This window comes from Anoplolepis gracilipes, chromosome 1, assembly GCF_047496725.1.
Source record: "Anoplolepis gracilipes chromosome 1, ASM4749672v1, whole genome shotgun sequence".
NCBI lineage: Eukaryota > Metazoa > Arthropoda > Insecta > Hymenoptera > Formicidae > Anoplolepis > Anoplolepis gracilipes.
This window is the reverse complement of record NC_132970.1, coordinates 12,517,235-12,537,370: the sequence shown is the minus strand read 5'-3', so window position 1 is coordinate 12,537,370 and position 20,136 is coordinate 12,517,235. Positions and strand designations below refer to the sequence as shown.

Sequence of the window (20,136 nt, the reverse complement as noted above, 5' to 3'; positions counted from 1 at the left end):
TTACGAAATAGTAGAGATTTAAATTTGTATTATTTTTATTGTATTTTTTTACAAAATAAATTTAAGATATTTAATGTTACGAACTTACCCTATTTATCAAATCAATTGTGTGTTTATTGTCTAATTATAATTTTTTTCTTTATATTCTTATCTTGATTATACTTTTGATTAAAATCTCTCCCGAAAAGTAATGTCGTTATGAAAAAATTTAAAAACTTTTTTGTTATACAATATCGATATAAGCTTTCACAAGTACTTCTATCTCTTTTATCAACATTTTTTTTACGATTTTCTTGTAATAGTTTCATTTACTGTGTACTTTCAAATGTGCATATATCTAGATATTTCGATACTGGTATGGAATAAATAGCATTTCTCAATTAATTACAAGTGTTTTAAAAACACTTTCACGGCACAAACTTAATTATTACTTTAAGCGAGTAAAAATGTACCATCATAGATAATTTCAAAGAAATTATATTCTACGAACCACATACACATGTACATGTATTTTTTAGTAAACACTCTTGAAAATATTTATAAATACATGTCTGAAACTTTTCTATATGTGTGATATTTATAACTATATGAATATTGTATCAAAAGTAATACTTTTAAGATATTTTTAAGACAGATCATTCTTTTTAGAACACATCTCTAAAATGAATTTTGTTTTTTTACTTATTATAAACACACGCAAAGTATTAGTTTGATTTTGAACGTCTTTAGATTGAAATATTCATATAGCGTCACATTTGATTTCATCGCCTTCTCAGATGGGAATTGTAGCCTGACAAAACAGTCTCTACTGTCGGATACGACATACGATAAATATTACAGTCGTCCGAGTTGTAACGACGATTGTATTGACTCATTTACATTTCGGTCTCTCGCATCTAGACAACGACAACGAGGACGACGAGGATGACGACGTCGAGTTCCCTCGATGCCGTAATACCGTAGCGAACCTCGTTAGCTCCGGTTTCCTGTGTGTGACGGTGGCGTGCCACCGTCGCTGCATTACACGTACCCGACATTACAGGCAATCGTCCGACGATCGAATCGACTGACTCCCGACTCCCAATGTGTATTCCGCGCGCGTTGCACGTCAGCCCAATTTTGCCCGGAAATACGTGTCGTCGCGCCATGCTACGCTATGCTGTAGCACGCGTCCCGCGCCCGAGCGAGTTTCGTGCCGCGGGTTAATTAATAAATGGGGATTCGATTTGGCGGGAATAATTCAGGAATTAACATCGGCCTATCGCTATCCGCTTCGGCTGCGACGCGCATCGCTTGGCCAGCAAGGCGATACACGTACGCGCGCGAACGTGTCAATATTGGCAAAGAGCTGCGAAAGTCAATAATTGATAAACGGTATTTCTTCGCTATACAGTCTATAAATTACTCAGTGCACTCGTATACTAGATTTGTGGTACCAGGTGATGCACGTTTGTATCGAAAGTAGATTAACGTTTCATTCTTCTAAATATATTTCGGTTCTCTTCGAAAGATGACGTCAGTCAACACAATCGCATTTCTCTTTCGTTCCTAATATCTCTTGGCAATTGGAAAAATCGTTTCCATTTATTGTCTCTCGCGCAAATACAATATATATTCTATATATATACATATATATATATATATATATATATATATATATATATAGATATAAAAAAAAATATACGAGAAGAATGTTTTCCGTGTAATATTAGTTTGGCTCTTATATTGGAATGACTAATAATTTCAAACAGCATTTTTATTAATGTGTATCCATTATTTTATTGTGGAAAAACAAATCTAGTAGGAAGAAGGTTATTTAAATTAGAAACTCGTGAAAACTGGTTCAACAAAGCGTGATTTGTTTATAATCTAATGAACGCAGCGTTTAACAATGGCCACGGCGCTCTTTAGCGGACAATTTTCGTTCGCATGAGAATTGCCAGCTGTCCATTACGTCTTCTTGGTATACACTTGTCCGCACGTACCGTCCGTGGTCGCGTATGCTTTGCGGTAACACCAGCACGTGGCCGGTCCGAGAGCCTGAAACCCACTCTCGTGCCTGCGGTTCCCTTTGTTTTCTCTGTTTTGTTTCGTATCACTCCATTATACCGCACGGAGAATCCTAAAAGAGAGCGGTATCTTGTGTAATCTCGTTTCCAACACCTAACATAATTGCGTGACCCGATTTATACTGACTGATAATAAGTCTTTCGAGTTAGTCTTTACTCTGTCGATTCGCGATGGAAAATATACAAGCGACTCATGATTGATACGCTACCGTTGCTTCCATAATTGCGCATCAAACTGTGAATGCGTCCTATTAGTAAACATCTTGACAATGTTTGCTGATATAAAGTGTCTAATAGAATATGAGACACTTCCTCTTGAATATCGCAGAATAATTACGACGTCTTATTAAACTTTAGAGATTGTAATAAATTATATTACTGTCGAATAATGGTTTGACTTTTCTCGCTCGGACCTGATTTGGAAAAAAATTTTTATAACCATGACGTATGCATACGCGCAGATGTATAAAATAAAATTCTCGAGTTTGACGTTCGATGATGGATTCAAAAGTTTTATGAACGATTTACGCGCATGGGAGTACAACGCTCTTAGGTTTTATTGAATTTTTTGAAAACTCGGGATTTTCAATATCTCGAAATGTATAAGATGAAAGTTTAAAAATGTATGTTAACGCTGAACAAAATATCGCGATTCTTTGGAAATGGAGCGAACTCGTCCAGAGTATGTCTATTTGGGGATATTTATTTACCGTGACGGATTTTGCTTTCTGCGCGAAAACGGATGCGGCGGGAGAGAGAAACAATTAGAGTGAAGTGGCCAAAGTTTTCTCAGCAAATATCACTTACGAAAATACAATCGAGACCCGTCGCAATCGAAGGATGCATTGTAGGACTGTGGAAAATGGCGGTCGGAAATAATCGGATAACGTTCGCGCTAGTGGAACGAGAAGGGAGATCGAGACGAGATGAGGAAGTTGGGGAAACGGGAAAATAAGAGAAGGGAAAGACACACTCACAGATACAATTCGATACGCTTAAGATAAATTGATACGGGATGGATTATGAAGGAGATATATATATATATATAATCAATCTATCTTTAGTATATATTTAATACTATTGTATTATGTTAATAATTTTTTGCTTTCTGAATAATTGTTGAGATTTGTACTAATTTAGACTAATTTTATCAAACTTTTTAAATTCAACATAATTGAAATTACTTTTATATTTAATATTATAAAGTTATATTTAATTCAGTTTTATCTTTGGTGATACGTATTTACTTGGATGCACTAAACCCTCGTGACTTTTTAACGGCAAAGTGTCCAACGCTATCACATAACTGACACCGCGCGTTTCGGCGGTGGCATTATCAGGGGAGTCTACGATACCAGGCAGCACAAGAATTAACGCGTAAACGAATTATATTGCCCCATCAGCCGCATCAGCTAATTATAATATTTATCAGACACATACTGTACGGTGACCCCCCGGAGCGTCAGTCGCGTCGAGCATACAACGTTGGAACCACCGAAACCGGTTAATATGCACGTACATGGCGATGCAACAAAATAGCAGGTACGTACAACACAGGTGCACGTGTGTAATGCATGTACACGGGAACACGTGCGTACATACACGGATGCGTATGCGGCGCGTCCTGCACTCTCTCGTTTAATATTTCAGCACAGCCGCCACACACACTGTGCGGGTTTTGGGGACGCTTCGTCCTGTCCTCTGTGTGTCGTTAATTCCCACGGGTTTATTGAAACAGCGCGTTGTTCGGAGTAATAGGTCGTTCTCCCTTCAAATTATCCCCTCCCGAAAATAGCTTCGTATCTTTGAAAAATTTAGACTAAAATATAGAATCGTTTACTTGTGCGTTTTTTCCTTGGACTTACTCTAATTGTAAGTAGCGTGAAAAATGATGTGGGTATCTTTACTCTCAATAATTGCACAGATTGAAATTTTTATAGTTTGCTTTTATAATAAAAAATAAAAAATATATAAAAATAAATTTTTAGCTTGTATATTATCAGAAAAACAATCAGATCATAGTGTATTTCTAAAATATGTTTTGATCACAATATTTCGAGAAAGTTGTCTAAATACATCGTGATGCAATTTACAAAAGATACAGATGATACTTTTTTACATCAGTCTATTTTTTGCCATATAAATAAACATAGAAAAATGTAAATAAATTTATTCTTCCCGCTACATGACGTGTATTTTACGATCACATGTTGGACACAAGATGTTAACAGGCACGTCGTTATCGAACGTCATTCACCGTGAAGAGCATCGCGATATCCAGATGTTAATTGAGCGGTCGCGGAACCACCCAAGTAGATAGAAAGAAGCAGGAATGGATAACACGTGTGTTCTCTCGCAGACGCGGACTGTTTTGCACGTCACGATTAATCTTACTTGCGTTTCTGCGAAACGCACGCGGCGAATCGCGCGCGTGAATATCCTGGGGAGTCATCGGTTTAAAGAGGCGATACAGACGAGATGAAGACCTATCGTTGTGATGAGAGGTGAAGTGCGCATTGGATGCTGCGGGAGATCAAGTCACAATGTTTCTTTATCGGTTGCATCTTCTGCGCGTAGGTAGAATCTTTCTATCAAACTCTCGCCTTCTTGTTAACTTCTCGATTGCATCTCCGATACGAGTCTCTGGATAACAAAAAGATCTCACGAAGAAGAGAGATTCTCTATAGAAGATCTTCTTGTAAAGTCGCGCGTCACATAAAACAACGAACATCACACGTCATATCAGTCTCACTGTAGGCCAAAGTACTTTACACTTTAGGCATTGTTCCAAAATGATATCTGTATAACAGGGGTCTGGATATACGTACAATTGAGACTGTATGTGTTTTCTTTTTTTTGCTCAGATTAAATCAATCTTCAAGTGACGATTAATCAAGGCTGCTTGAACGTCCAGCTCGCGATTCATTGTGACGTGTTTATCTCTCGTAATTAATTACGAATCACGCGGACTGTCTTCCAGGAACGTCTTTTGTCGTTTAATATGCCCGCGAGCTGCGTTGTGTACGCCCGAAAAGGTGGCCATTCAACAAAATGCGCGTCAAGCCGGGACAAAGGCGAGGCGTCATTGCCGCGGATACAGAGAGAGAGAGAATGGAGATTGCTACATCGTCCAATGGCGGAGGTGCACAATTTGTCAAACGTTGACGCTAAGCCGCTAACTTTACCGTATAGCGTCATAGCTCATCTTACGAAACCCCCGTTGTGAGGTTTCCACCTTCCCGTCGTCGCCGTCGTCTGAAGGTTACTATCATGCGGTTCGGATACACCAGTTGTCTTACCAAGCATTCCCCCGAAAACTCTCTTACTCTCTCTCTCTCTCTCTCTCTCTCTCTCTCTCTCTCTCTCTCTCTCTCTCTCTCTCTCTCTTTTAGTGTAGAATTCGCTGCTAATTATTACGCAACCCCCGCGAGATTAAGAATTTTTTATGTATCTGTCAAAGTGATGTTAAATACGACGGAGATCTCGCTAAAAGTTTTCCCATTTTAAAAATTAAAAATTTTTTTTTTTTTTTAATCCATGAATTTTCTGAATTAAATTTTATTTTTGTTATTTATCGTTATTAGAGGACAGATACAAATATTGACGTACTCCTATAATTCTTATTGTTAGTTATTAAGCGCACTTTATTAAAGCTTACATAAAAAGTTTGTATCCGCTTAGTTAATTTATCGATCAGTTTGTGCATTCGTTTATATGCTAAGTTTGTATTGAAAGTTTTAAAAGTCTTTCTTCTGTGACTTTTTTCTGGTAAATTACACAATCAAAAACTCTTTTGATAATAATTATGTAATATTATTACATATTTATGTTTCTAAATTTTATTTCTGTGTTTATCTTTCTTTATTATAATTTTGTTTAAAATAATAAAAAATGTTTTATTTCTTTCAATAAAAATAAATTTAAAATACTATTAAAACCTTAATAAAATTTAATAGAGAGAGAAATAAGTTTAAAATACTAAATAGAGAGAAAAATAAGTTTAAAATACTATTAAAACCTTAATAAAATTTAATAGAGAGAGAGAGGTTTTTAATAAATTTTTAGATATAAATTTCTATTTTAAACTTTGACTATAGTTTAAAAATAAAATAATTTGTCAATTTCGGTTATTTTTTCTCTATTTAATTACAACCATAATTTGATTAAAACAATGTATTAGCATTCATGATATATAACTTGAAATGGAGAAAATTATTCGGATCACGCTTTTGACTTTTTGCCATGTTGGCCGAATTGGCGATTCCGCGACATGCATTAGAGAATCTGAAAAATTGAGCTGTTCTATATATCTTGTTCCGAGCCAGCAAAGTAAATTCACGGGTGGAAGCGCCCTGGAAAACGACATGTGCGACAGTTGCCAACTGTCCTGCGGTTATTGGAAGCGTATACGGAGTCTAGTCGCGGCGTTCGCTGGCACTCGTGACGTTTCGACTATCTGAAAGTTATTAGAGGATAGAAAGCGGTACGTGGTAGAGTGAATGGCTGGTTAAATGGCAGCTGTATACGTGCTAAGAGTTCGATGCGGCGCGTCGTAATGAATTTCGGAACTTGAGGTTGTGTGTCTCGTTCCCGAATCAGCGAAATTCTGTAAAGAAGATATGTTAGTAGCGAGAGAGAGAGAGAGAGAGAGAGAGAGAGAGAGAGAGAGAGAGAGAGAGAGAGAGAGAGAGAGAGAGAGAGAGAGAGAAAGAAAGAGAGTTCGGGCTCGACATGTTTAAGCATACATTTTGCAAACATTCCGGCGAATTTTCAATCTGTCGCAAAAAGTCGAAGAAAAAAATTGATTTTTTTTTTTTGTACAGTTTCTTGTACTTACATTCCCTATAATAACGTATATGCAATAAATCTCCCTTTACTGTTTTTATAATAAATTTTATCTCGTTTTTTTATTATTTATATTAGATTTTTTCGTGTGCAATTACTTATATCGTTTCCTATAATAATGTATCTGTAATACAGATATCTCTTATTCTCTATAATAAATCTTTCATCCTGTTTTTATTATTTTTATTAGAAACTAAGTGATATAAACGATAATATATCGGCAATTCTCGGCGCGACTAGTATCTAGTGACGAATCAATAAACCCGTATTTGCGCGCCTACATCTCAAACAGAGTCGCGCCTTGCTAATCGCTTTTACCGACGATATATACTCGGAGGAATACAGTTACAAGTCGGGTCCTATCGCGTCGGCGTTGTGTGTATGTAGACTCCAACTACCCGATGAGTTACATGTGAACCGAAAACCATGAAACTGGAATGCGTAACGCCAACACGTATAGAAATGGAGCTCACGCACGCGTGACGTGTCGCGATGTGACATAATTGCCGAGAATTTCGCTTGAATAATTATTTGTCTTTACTCGATTCGTGCCACGAGACGTAACAATTAGATGCCTGCTGACGATAAGGTATTGCGTATTTTGAAACAATACGCGCGTGTCACGCATGACATTAATAAACAAGGAAGTATCTGTGACGTTAACGGGACATTTGACACGGTCGAATATACATACACGCGGTATACATATATAAATATAAATAAGGGAATAAATACACGGTACCAGAGAAGATTGTTCGCGTAACGATGGTCAAGAAACTCGAGCATGAGCTCTTCGAAAGCATTTATCATTCCATTTATCTCATAATTATCCGACATCTGATTGCTACAAAGTGGAAACACCTCGTTTCCCTTTCGACGCGCTTAATTGCCCACGAGAACATCTTGAAGAACATAGTAACCGACGGGCGTTGCATGCGTTACGACGGATAATAATACGTTCGCCCCGTACTTAGCAGTGACTTAGGGAACGGGGTTAAGTGGTCGACAAATGTAGCAGCTGGCACGGTATAGGAACTCGTCCTTCTCCCGCTCGATCGCGAGATCGATCCGCGGCTACGAAACGCCTTTGGCGACACAATCTTGGGATTGGGAGTTGAGGAAAGTCGTTGCGCACGGTGATTACGGTTAAACCGTCAACCAGTACCGGCTGGTTGGCTGGTTGGCTGGCTGGCTGGCTGGCTGGCTGGCTGGCTGGCTGGCTGGCTGGCTGGCTGGCTGGTTTCGAAGTCAGTGCCAAATTACCAACATTGGCGAGAACCGGAGGGACCGCTTTCCTGTCCAATCTAAACAAGCGGAGCATAAAGTTACCAACTTCGCCGACACCGCCTCGCCTTGTCACCGCTAGCAGCTTGGACGGTAGGGAGGCGTCCGGGTGATGCAACCGGCGACTAAATAAATTAAGCTGGCAATTTTCGCGAAAACGCTGATTCCGCGATTCCGCGCGTACTATTTCGATTCAATTTTATTCGATCTATTGTATTTTCACGTCGTAAAAGTCCAAGCGATGACAAAGAGAGACGTTGTTTTCAGCGCGGAAAAAATATTATAGGGAAAAAAATGCATTTTTCCTGATATTGAAATATATGAAATTGAAAATTATCGGTATTGTTTTTAAATGAGAATGCTTTTTCTTTTAAAACAGAACGAAGAGAATATGCAATAATACTATTATAAGTTTTTTAAAGATCTATCAAAACTATATTGACGTATAAAAATGTATTACATTTTTTGTTCATTTCTTCAAAATTGATGTTTCTTCAAAACATATTATTGCTTGGATATTCAATGTTGGAATAAATACAAAACAGTCACTCTTTTTATATCTTGATGCACGGAATATCGATGTACCACTGGCCTACTAACGGTGATTCTCTTCATTGGAGGATGAAAATATTGCCTTGCAAGACAGAGAAAAACGCTGTCCACTTCAATTTCTGGGATTATTTCCTTCCTTCGTCTATTTCCCGTCTAGTTCTCTCTATCTCCTTTTTTTCTCTTTTGTCTTTGCCAGCCTGCCGTCTTTACGACTCTCCAGAGAGATCGATGTTTTCGCTTCGAGATACTCGCGTTACCCCATTTTCTCTAAGACGGCACTCGACCATAAAGGGAGATAAGGAGGGCGAAGTTTCGCGTGGCTAAAAACTTCTAATGTCGCCCGCCCGTTCGCGGGCATTTAAAATCCGTAAATTTTCATAACGCCCGTCCAAAGTTTCGCGTGCGACTTGCCATTAGTAAGCGGGGGGCCCGCCGTTTTCCGTTAAAGACGATACTAAAGAAGATACGTTCAAGTTCCGCGCCTTTTACGTTAACAATAGATCACGATCTACGCATCACGATTTTACCTTTAAAGTGAAGTTTGCATAAACACAATCACCCTGTGCACTGCAACGTAAATAGAAGTTACACGAGCTTGATATAAAGTCAATTTTCAAACTTTGCTCTTTGTTAAATTACAGCTGTAATTACGCGAATATATAATATATAGGTACTTACATTTACATACTAGTAAGTTTCTACAAAATAGACATTTTAAAATTATATATAGTAAGCTTACTTATTGTTAATTTACTTCAATGTTAATTTGTACGTAAAAGAAGATATTTGTAAAATAATTCTTTCAACTTGCCTAAAATCTGCGTATTGTGTTTTGTTAATTATGACCAACTTGGAATGTCTCTTGCCGCGAGGCTTGTTGACTGTCGACGAGAGAGAGATATTATTAAAGGTTAGATTAGGATTCTCGGATGATGGTGCACGAGCTATTCTCCGTGGATATAATGGTAATTAGTCTTATCTGCAACCAGCAAGATTGCACGAGGACTCGAGCAAGCCGGAGGAATGGCAAGAGAAGGAAGGGAGAGTTTCCAGACTGAATTCCTGCGCGTTTCTCTTTGCGTCTACAGCGGTTGCCTAATATCCTATGTCCTGACAAAATCTAACGTCGGATCTCTCGACGTTCTCGGCGTCGGCGTCGGAGAGAATGCCAATTTCACTCGTCCGGAAACTAGTTTTGAATGAGTTCGATTATCTTCACGGATATAGAATCTGACGGAAAAACTTCCACGACTACGTCTAATGAATGCAAAATGACCTCACGAATACGATCTTGGCTGGAGAATCAATAATTTAATGGAACTTTAATTATTGGCATTAGAATATTATTAACTTCTTAATTTATTCTAATCAATGAACAATATAAGCAATAGAGAGCAATTCTTAATTTATATACGCGAATAAACTTATCAATCTTTTAAAATTAATCGAAATGTTTCAAATTTAAAATCTAAAACTCTCTTTCATCCCTTCTTAGATCTCTTTGAGATAATGATAATGCTTCACCGAAATATTTTGGTTATATTCAGAATTTATCATTGAAAGGCTCTAATCTTGCTTGATGTTTTCGCCGAGTTCATTCATCCGACACAAACACAGTCTTGCGCGTCATTACTACATTACGTCATACACTATCGTTCTTGTCAACGTCTGCTTATTCCTTGCGTATTCGTTGACGAGTGTCTCTGGAGAAACGAGGGCGCGTCCTTATTCAAACAGCGTGGAAAATTTGCGGAAGGATTGGATTCGTCGTTGGATTAAAGAGGTATAGGGGCGGGGAAGAAAATTGCTCGGCACCCTCGTGAAACTTGGGAAAAGAATACGTGCATTTCACCAGGGACGGTTTTAGAGACAATCGAGCCGGAGCTTGTTGCGTATAAAAAGCATGGTCGTACGCCAACGTACCAAACGTCTAAAACGACGTTATTATTCTGCGTGAAACATGTACATGTGTATGTCTATGTGTATGTGTATGTGTGTGTGTGTATACACACAAGAAAGTATACACCTACATTCCTGAGCTATAGTCCGCTTTTGTTCAGGTACGCAGACGGGCAAACTTGAAGAGACTGTTGAGAGACAGAAGGAGAAAGAGAGAGAAAAAGAGAGAGAGAGAAAGAGAGAGAGAGAGAGAGAGAGAGAGAGAAATAAACAGAAAAACAGAAAACGAAAGGGACAGATTCGAGGAAGGACTTCTCGATTCGACTGCATACTCGAGGCACTCCACTCAAATTATTTACAAACGAGCGAGGGCTTTTCTTTCTATAGGTTTATTTCGTTTTTAAGCACAATTAATGATTATGAAACTAATTTTTGGACGAAATTGAGATGACAAATTTTTCCATTATATTTCTTATTAATATTTAAAAATGAAGGGGAAACATAAAATCGACCTTTTTCTTTTTTTCCAGATTTATCGAAATTATCAGAAAAGTGAAACTGACCGTAAACTGAGATTTCGTTCTTTTTACGACTTCGTTCGGTTAAGAAATTCCAGAAGGTAGCACGCCGACATTTTCTCCCATGAAGTCTACGAGTCTTGGAAGAGCAGTTCGCCTTAAATAATTTCGCGTCGCGCGATTTTATCGGAAGCATAACCGCAATTTCTCTCTTTTCTCTTTTCTCTTTCCTCCGTCTCTTCCATCTTTGCTCATAAAATGATCGTAATTTAACGACATGAAAGGATGGCGTCAGAAGTTTCTTCTTGTTCATCGTTATCCTCGCGCATAGTTGTCCATAAACATATTAAAATTACTATACTGCAACAATGATACAATTACCGAAATCGTAGTGAGAAGGAATTACACAGAAGATTTTAGCGATTCTATATATTTAGTTTGCAAGTGGAAATTGCGAATCGAGTCGATACAAATGAGTGCGTCTGTATAAATCGCTTAATATTATGCGATTAATTAAACTCTTTTTTCAGGAATGTTTTGTACAATAAGTATATCGACATATGCAATTCAAATGCGCTTTACCGTTGAAAGATGTTTAATGCAGCATAAACATGCTTATCTTAATCTCTCAATACTTTTTCTCTTTCCCAAATATAAAAAAATCTTTCTGCAAATACTTTTCTTTAATTAAGATTACACGTGAAACATGATACATAATTCTTATTTTTTTAGACACAGTAAAAACGCTATAATTTAGACAGTTCCCGTTAAATATGTATTATTATTATCTACTGCAACTCTACTCTATTTTAATCTATTTAAAAAATTAATGAAGTAAATCATCAACGTCGCGTGAAAGACTTTTTTAAAAGGACGAGATAATAATGTCGTAAAATAAACATATCAGAAAATATATCGTTGGTTCGCATCTTGAAGCGAAGGCGCATCGTTCTTTAACCGACTTCACGACTTGGATGAAAGCGGTCTCGAGAGGCCGAAGGAAAAAGGGTTACGTCCGCCTTTACTCGGGCGCAGAGTTCAACGGGATAATATACCCGGAGGGCGCGAACACCTTTATCGCATTAAAAAAGCGACAGGCTGCCGTCTCGACGTATGAGGCTCTATGTAACTCCCCTTTATTCTGCGCGCGCGTCTGCTCTCTCACGGATACGTCGCGCTTCGGATCGAACCGTAAGAAACGTCTTACAGTATCTCGAACGCGAACGATGTGATCCTCTTAATGTGTCTCCGAGGCTTACGAGTATTATGATACTCTCTTCTCTCCCCCATTCCCCTCTCTTCATCTCCCGATCGTCTGCCCACAGCGATCACCCTCCGTTTAAGCCGGACAACGAAGCCCCGGCGTACATCGGCTTACATGCATACTGATGCGCCGTACACGTGGATACGTATTAATATGTTAATACATATGCCGCCAGTTATGAGACTGTTTGATATTACAGCTGCTATTCGTTTGTGATCGCTCCATTGTCGAATATTTTCGCTTTGTAACATAAGACCGATACGTATATATGATAAATATTCAATTGGTCAAACGTGCGAGAGTGTGAGAGGGGATTGTACATTTTTTTTTATGTGACGCGATGCACAGGAAAAGCTGAATAGACGCGATTTAAATTACACTATCGTCTTACCGACCTTCGTTCGTCTCGATGTTATTTCTCTAACCGGTTTAACGTTGAGTTTGCAAATACTTGAACGATGGACTCTCTTACGTGTTAAAAATAACGTCAAAACAAAAAAAGCACGGTTGAAAACTTTTGACAAATGTAAAGTTTTATATAATTATTTATATTTATTATACGTGTGATTTTTTTTAAATAATTTCTTTTTCTCCATCTATTATTTTTTATTCGAGTTTTTCCAATTTTATCCCGCGACGATTTGACGAATTATCTTCGCGAATTGCGATCATCAAATTGCGGTCGCAGCTTCAAGAAATAGTCGGTGCCGTCCGTCCGCAACGTCGCTTTTTCCACTACGTTTTCTCAAGATCGTTGTAAACCGTCGACACACTTTGCGACGAAGGAGCTTGGCTGTCGCAAAACGACGCGCATGATTCCTGACGCCTCGTCTCAGACAAGAATGCGGCGCCAGCTAAGCACATTCGTAAGCCCGCCGCGTTATGACATTCCTGAGTCGCGAGAGGGTGGCGAGAACAGAGAGATGTGACAGCGTCTTGTTAACGGCACACGATGTCCTCATTATCGCGACTGGCGATGATGACGATGCAGGTACCGCGCGATGCGAAGTGGATTCTTCGCTCCTCAAATGATGAAAGCGCAAGGCGGAGTGGAACAGACCGGAGGAGGAGAATCGCGGCCTTCTCATTAAGATGTTCTGGTATTTGTTAAGGATAAAGGACGTTTAAGACCCTAAAAGGGGAAAGATGTTTGATGTCTTCGTCATTTTTTCTGAAAATATATTTAGCATGAAAACGCATCTTTCGAATTAAACAGAGCGTTAAAACATCTAAACTATATGTTTAAAAAATTATGTATAAATTGTATCTCGCGATGTTTATTCAACGAATTAAAAGCTGATTAGAGTTGATAATATGTCTCTGATGGAAGTGTACGATATTTTTTACGAATCATAATACTGAAGCCCGTAAAAAAAGTGTCGCTTACAAGTATCGATTTATACTGGCTTCAGCTTAATGTCAACGTCATTTCACTCTCTTTCGAACATTTTTAAATCGCTAATAATTGCACAAGGAACGATTCACTGTAACTGCTATTATATATACCTGCGATTATATTAATTCCACTATATATAACGTTTATTTGAATTTTATCCTATGATAAATCGGCAATAACTCACAACTTCGGCTGACGGTACAATCTCGAATTTTCATCTTATAAGCCGCGCACGATGTCGTTATATATCGAAGTGAATGCACACAAGACGAACAAAACGTCGGTTTTAATATTCTGTATCTCTTCTATCTGAAATCTTTGGCATCCCGCAGGGAGACACGGCTCTGTCTATCGTAAGCGAGGAATGAATTAAAATTTCTGCAGGGAGACTTTGTTTCCCGCGATAATATTCCAGAGTCAAAGGGTTCGTGATTTCTCCGATCGATAATAATCGTTTCCCAAGCATTGTATTTTTATTCGTCCACTTTGAAGGACTAAACAATTGAACAATTCGTCGTTAACGTTCTGCAAATATTTTTTCTCGCGAACGAGAATTTGGACAAAGGATTGTGTTCTATGTGTGCGGATATCGAGAATGATTCGTCGAGAAAAATAACTGTTTGTCAGCCGAAGAAATACGAGGCTGTAACGAAGCTCTGGGCGCTATCGATCTTCGCCGTGGCTCGTTCCCGCGTCATTAATCCTAAATAAGGTTTATAAGATAAAGCGAAATGGGCTCGTGAAGGTCAATAAATCTAGGAAAACGGTAAATTTGTTTCGTGTGTACTCCAGATTCGTGGATAGACGATACTTACTTATGCAACATGATTTTTTCAGAGCGATGCATCTTTCGTTCTGTGCGATATTTTACAACTCAATAACAACTACTATTTATTGCATTGTTTACGTCTTGTATTTCGTTTAAGATTCTTGTACATTTATTTTAAGAATATATTATACATTTTTTATTATTTTAATTATACATTAATTAAAAACGTATCAAGTAACTATATATGTATTTATAGTAATGCAATTTTTTTGTTTCTTATGTCTACTGTATTCTTTGCAGTCATCAACACATGATACTTATGTTAAAAACATAATGATTTAATACCGCATACTTTCTAACAATAATTGGTTAACAACTCGGATTCTCATTATTCCAAGCGAAACGTAATACGCTTCGGCACGACTTATTATGCTGCGCGCCCTGAAATTACAAAGCAAGCCTCGACGGGACTATTCAAGCAATTTCATAGGGAACTATCTCATCGGCAATATGAAATTTCACGGGATCTCGTACTATGTTCGTACCCTTCTCAAGTCATGATGTTAGCATAAATATTCAGACGTTGTTTCTGACCCGGACAGGAAACCATACCGCTTTATGAGACCCTTGCAAAACTGAAATACAAGTGTAAACGGTGCATATCTTGCCTCCTCTCAATTATCCTATACATAAGTCAACACTAACGATATTTACAATTCTTTAATAATTTTTTATTTGCACCATCTTCGTAATTCAATCAACAACTATGACTATGAAATGATCAACTTACAACAGATTGGAGCATAAATATTTCCCTTCGTAAACGATCAACATTCAATTTACGATTTGCGTTAATCGCGATTCGAGTACACACGCGTAGGCCGCGTGTTTAAAACCTTCATTCATTCGCGTAGGTCGTCTTTGGGGTTCACGGGAGGAACGGAAGAGCCACGCCCGGCTCGCGTTGCTCGTTATTCATGGCGCGGAGGAGCCCCATCTCTCTCCATCTCGGGAGAGCGCGCTCAGAGATCTCGTTCATGAATCTTATCCGTGCTGCGCGGGTCTCCTCGTTAAATCTCGCCAATCAGATATATATCGGGGATGCGAGGCGGTTTCGTGGTCGGGCGGTCGCTGCCCGTTTACACCGGATAAAATACTGCGTCAGCAGATGCTCGCGAAGCTTAATCCTCTCTCAATTCTTCAGCGGTTGCGGCGGCTACGGCGCATACATTGTGTTGTATGGTGTACGTTGTCTGCGCCTTGTATAGTCCTGTAGGTTCTCGTACGATTTGGCGAAGGGTACCAGCCCAGACACAGCGTCGGTGTATTTCTGGCGCGTTGTTGGAAGAACGACCGCGCCACAACTTCCCGCCTCTCTCTCTATCTTGTGGTGGCTCCCTCGGGCCACCTTCTCATTATCCGTTGGTGATGGTGGCTGTAGGATAACGTTGGTGATAGTGATGACTACGACGGCGGTGGTTGCGTCGGTGGTAGTGACGATGTTGGTGTTGCTGTCTGGTAGTAGTAATGGTTACGTCCGTACGTAATGGCAGTTCTGTCGCAACAAAGGAATCGTTATTAAGCGCCGACTCGCCCGGGGACGCAGTCCTTCCTGGACAGTCCCTGTGAGAGGAGACGGATACGCTCCATCCAACCCGTATTGCGTATTATCATTGTTGCGCAAACACTCCGCGGAGGATAATTTTTAAACAGGCCGCGATTTTTTCGCATTTTCACTCTCCTCTTCTTCGTATAATCAGCGATATTTTTCTCGGCTGTGAGATATTTATCCTTCGCGTGTGTGTGTCTTCTTCTTCTGATAGTACTTACGACGCTGGCCATCGAGATGTCAGAGATACGAAGCTAAGAAAAATGCACCGGACTAATCTAGTCGACTTCTTTCTCTCGGTCGAGTATTTGAATGAAAACGATTTCGTCGTGGATTAAAGCGAGATATCGAACGGACGCAATTGCATCCTTGTATCTTTAAATCGCGTTGTCCTCCCCGTGTGATGTATTCTCATCATTAAGCTTCTAGAGAAACGTTATCGTGACCAAGAACATATCGTTAACATCATTATGTATATTCTACATATTCAATTTTTATCTAATTACTGATCAGGCTAAAGTTGGTGGTTGGTTTGAACGCTTAATAAGTCACACACATGAGATAGGAGTTTGACAATCCTTTTAAAATCGAGATTATGGAAGATACGGAGAGTCTGGCCCAGAATTCCTTCTCATGTAAATTGATGAGCCACGAGGAAGAGAAAGAAGGCGTAGAAAATAATAGCAGGCCTAACTTAGCTCTCCTATCCGTGTAAAGGGGCCTTAACAAGGCCTGTTCTTCCAAAATAGACAGTTGTTACGGTAGTTTCTTCTCTTTGTCAGGTGAACGTATGCGTTTAAAAATTACAGTCCGCTTCGTAAATTATGCATTCTTCATGTGTTCGAAAGATGCTTTGGCTCTCACTCGGTCACGCTTCTACATTTAACTGTATAATTACATCTAGATCATCATCTAGATACATCATATATGTATATAGACAGATATAAATAAATAATATATACAAAACCTGTATATGTATACTAAAATTAAAATATTATTTAAACGACAGCACATATTCAGATTAACTAGCTTACGAGTTATTACTTTCGCGCCGTCCATATTTTGCCTTAATTTTTCCACTCCTGCCAGCCGCACCAAACTTCGTTCTCTATGCCTTTCTGGAGGCACTCGGTTTAACTGGATTCCAGATAATTCACTTCCTTGCTCCTCGTCGTAACAGGACATTAACGAAATTAACGTGTGCGCTCGAGGTAAGATAAAATTTATATCGTACAAGAGATAATATGTGAGCGATAATCTTCGGGCATTATGCGCTGAACGTAAAAAGCTGACAGGATGCATGTTTCAAAATGACAAACCATCTATACAGCTGTTTAACGCGGAATAGCGTAACTTTTTTCTCAAATAGATATTTTCTAATTTTTATGAGAATGTATGAATTTGTTTATCATAAATTAAGAAATACTGCAATGCATTTCGTTTTTAACTGGGCACCGTCTTTACAAGTCTCTCATTTCCCTCCTCTCACATATAAGCGGTTTTGTTTTAAATTGCATTATTAATGTTCTCGCTAGCAATTAGTCACTGTCAAACGTGACGTAAGTTTAGACAAAAATTTTGAAAAGAAGATAGATAGCTCCTATTATACGCATATAATATATAAAGAAATGATAAATGATTTTGTAATAGATAAACATTTATATGTGAAAGAAATATATTTATCATAAAAACCTTATGCACATGAATAATAATATTAGTTCAATTAAAGTCTTAAAAATAAATGATAATAATTTATGTATGCGATATTTTTCAAATGTTGAAATGAGATATAAATGCTTCGGTATTTTACTTAAGGCTGTAAAGTAGCATCCAATCACAGACATAACTTTGTATATGTAACCCTTCATTCGAGAGATTAGCAACGATGTTTACGAGCTGTCGACACCTGTCGAAAGCACCTTTCGAAGGCCAAGAAACTTTTTTCAGATGTCCCGCGTTCTCCCGAAAGATCAGAAGTCTTGTTAGCTGAAGATTTGTGGCCGTTCTGCCTCATTAGGGCACAGTGTCGGCAATTGTCTTTAGGCTAACCGGTGTTTTGGCCCCGCCTAATCGGTGTAAAATTCCACGGTATTGGGAATGTCGAGTGGCACTTTAAGCAACACGTTCGCCGTAATCAGCCCTCGAACGTCGATCGCTCTCCTCTCTCTTTATGTACTTCAGGCACTTCTAAGCACCAAGGCTGCTTCGAAAATGCGGCCTTGTCGGATGCTAGGATTACAGATGCCGAAAGATATCGATGCTCGAGGCCCGAATTAAAACGGGTCAGCGATGTGTAATCGATATGTGGAAACGGGAATCATTACGTGCAAATTACCGTTTGAATGGCGAGGATATATCGCGTTTCACTGTCGATAAAATATCTCTTACTTCGTTGGTTCGAACAACGCTTCTCGTATTAATGCTCGTTCGCGTGTACCGAGTGTCTATTTACAGAAACTCGTGTCAGTCTAGCGATCACGGAGTTAAGAAGAAAGTTCTTTCACGGTAACGAGTTATTAGTACCGGTAAACGTCATGATGCGTTCAAACGACGGACAGGTAAAGTTCAGTGAACTTCAACGCAAAAGTCGTATTATATCATTTAACAGTTTGCACAAAACGGTAAGAAAAATAAGAAAACGTAATAAAGATTATTTAATCTGATTGTGCGTCGAAATTTAAGCAGTTTTGAGAGGAGATTTCAAGAAAATAATAATGTGTGTTACGGGCGATGTATAAATCTTCGAATAATACCTTTTGATATATGTAATTTCTGTATGAAACAATATCTCCGTGTAATTATTAATTTCGTTATTTGATTTCGGTCCTCAATTCAAAGCGAACGGAATGTTTCCCCTTTACGTTGTATATATTACGCATCGCGGATAAAAATTGATTGCTTCAACCAGTTTTCAGGCTTCGTAGTTTAAAAAAGCACTTGGCACACGGGTGAAACCGTTGAAACGCGATACGGCGATTAAATGCGTAACAACGACCGGAAATTCGTTGTTTTGTTTCGGTAATACTTCAAGAGAGGGAGAGAGAGAGAGAGAGAGAGAAAGAGAGAGGGAGGGAAGATAAAAAGAGGAAAAAAGGGAAAGGAAATGGCGGAAGGGATGTTATGCTGGCGGAGAACGGACCGGATTAAAGCCGCATCAAAAGCGGGATGGATATATAATTACATTAGCCCGTACTATCGGGTGGAAATAATAGGTTTTAGACGCGGCCGAGAGAGATGCGGTAATTAGGTTGTATCTGGTTCGTAAGCGCCGCGTTGTCAGCGAACGGTCGACACGCGCAAGCATGCTTAGCAAACACATTAGGATCTAATGACACGCTATTATATTTCGATACAACGATCGCGAGAGGTGTTGCATCACAGATTTCGTCGGTTTCCGAAAACGAAGTAGAAGGACACTTCAATCGGGCAGATGCTGTCTTTCCTCCTGGAGGAGGAGACGTAACACGTTTACTTTCTATTTTCTTCCCGTTCGATAACATATCGTTAGATGTCATCATTAAACGAATTTACTTTAATGTGTTTATTGCTCGTTATTTTTGACGTCTTTTATTTTGACGTTCTTATTATTGAGCGTAAGACGCGTTAATTGAGATTAATAATTAATTTATCACGAATTATAAGGAATCCAGATGTGCAAACATTAAATGCGAAGATTGCTTTTTTAATAACAAGTGTAAAACTCTATTAAAGTGAAATCTATATCGACTCTTTGATATCTGCATGGTTCATGAATATTCAATGAAGTATTATTCAATCATTAATTATCTATATTGATGAATTACTCTCTTCATTTTATACGAAATTCTTGGGGAATATATTCACGCAATAAGAAACAGTAAGAGAAAAAACAGAGAAATATAAATATAATCCGTAATAAATAATAACTAATTAAAAATTTTCTTCCATTTTC

General features: G+C 38.6%; 1 protein-coding gene across 5 annotated transcripts in view; it reads right to left on the bottom strand.

The window, feature by feature from the left end:
- The window catches only part of Ten-m (teneurin transmembrane protein Ten-m), a 575,864-nt gene that overhangs the window by 404,242 nt on the left and 151,486 nt on the right, over positions 1-20,136 (bottom strand). The window contains exon 1 of one of the 5 annotated variants that reach the window (XM_072894540.1): positions 8,080-8,218. The exons of 3 other annotated variants lie outside the window; for them this stretch is intronic. The gene's annotated coding sequence lies outside the window, so the exon portion shown is untranslated. Of the gene's footprint in view, positions 1-8,079; positions 8,219-20,136 lie in introns of those variants that run through there. One more of the 5 variants, XM_072894565.1, reaches the window with a different exon arrangement.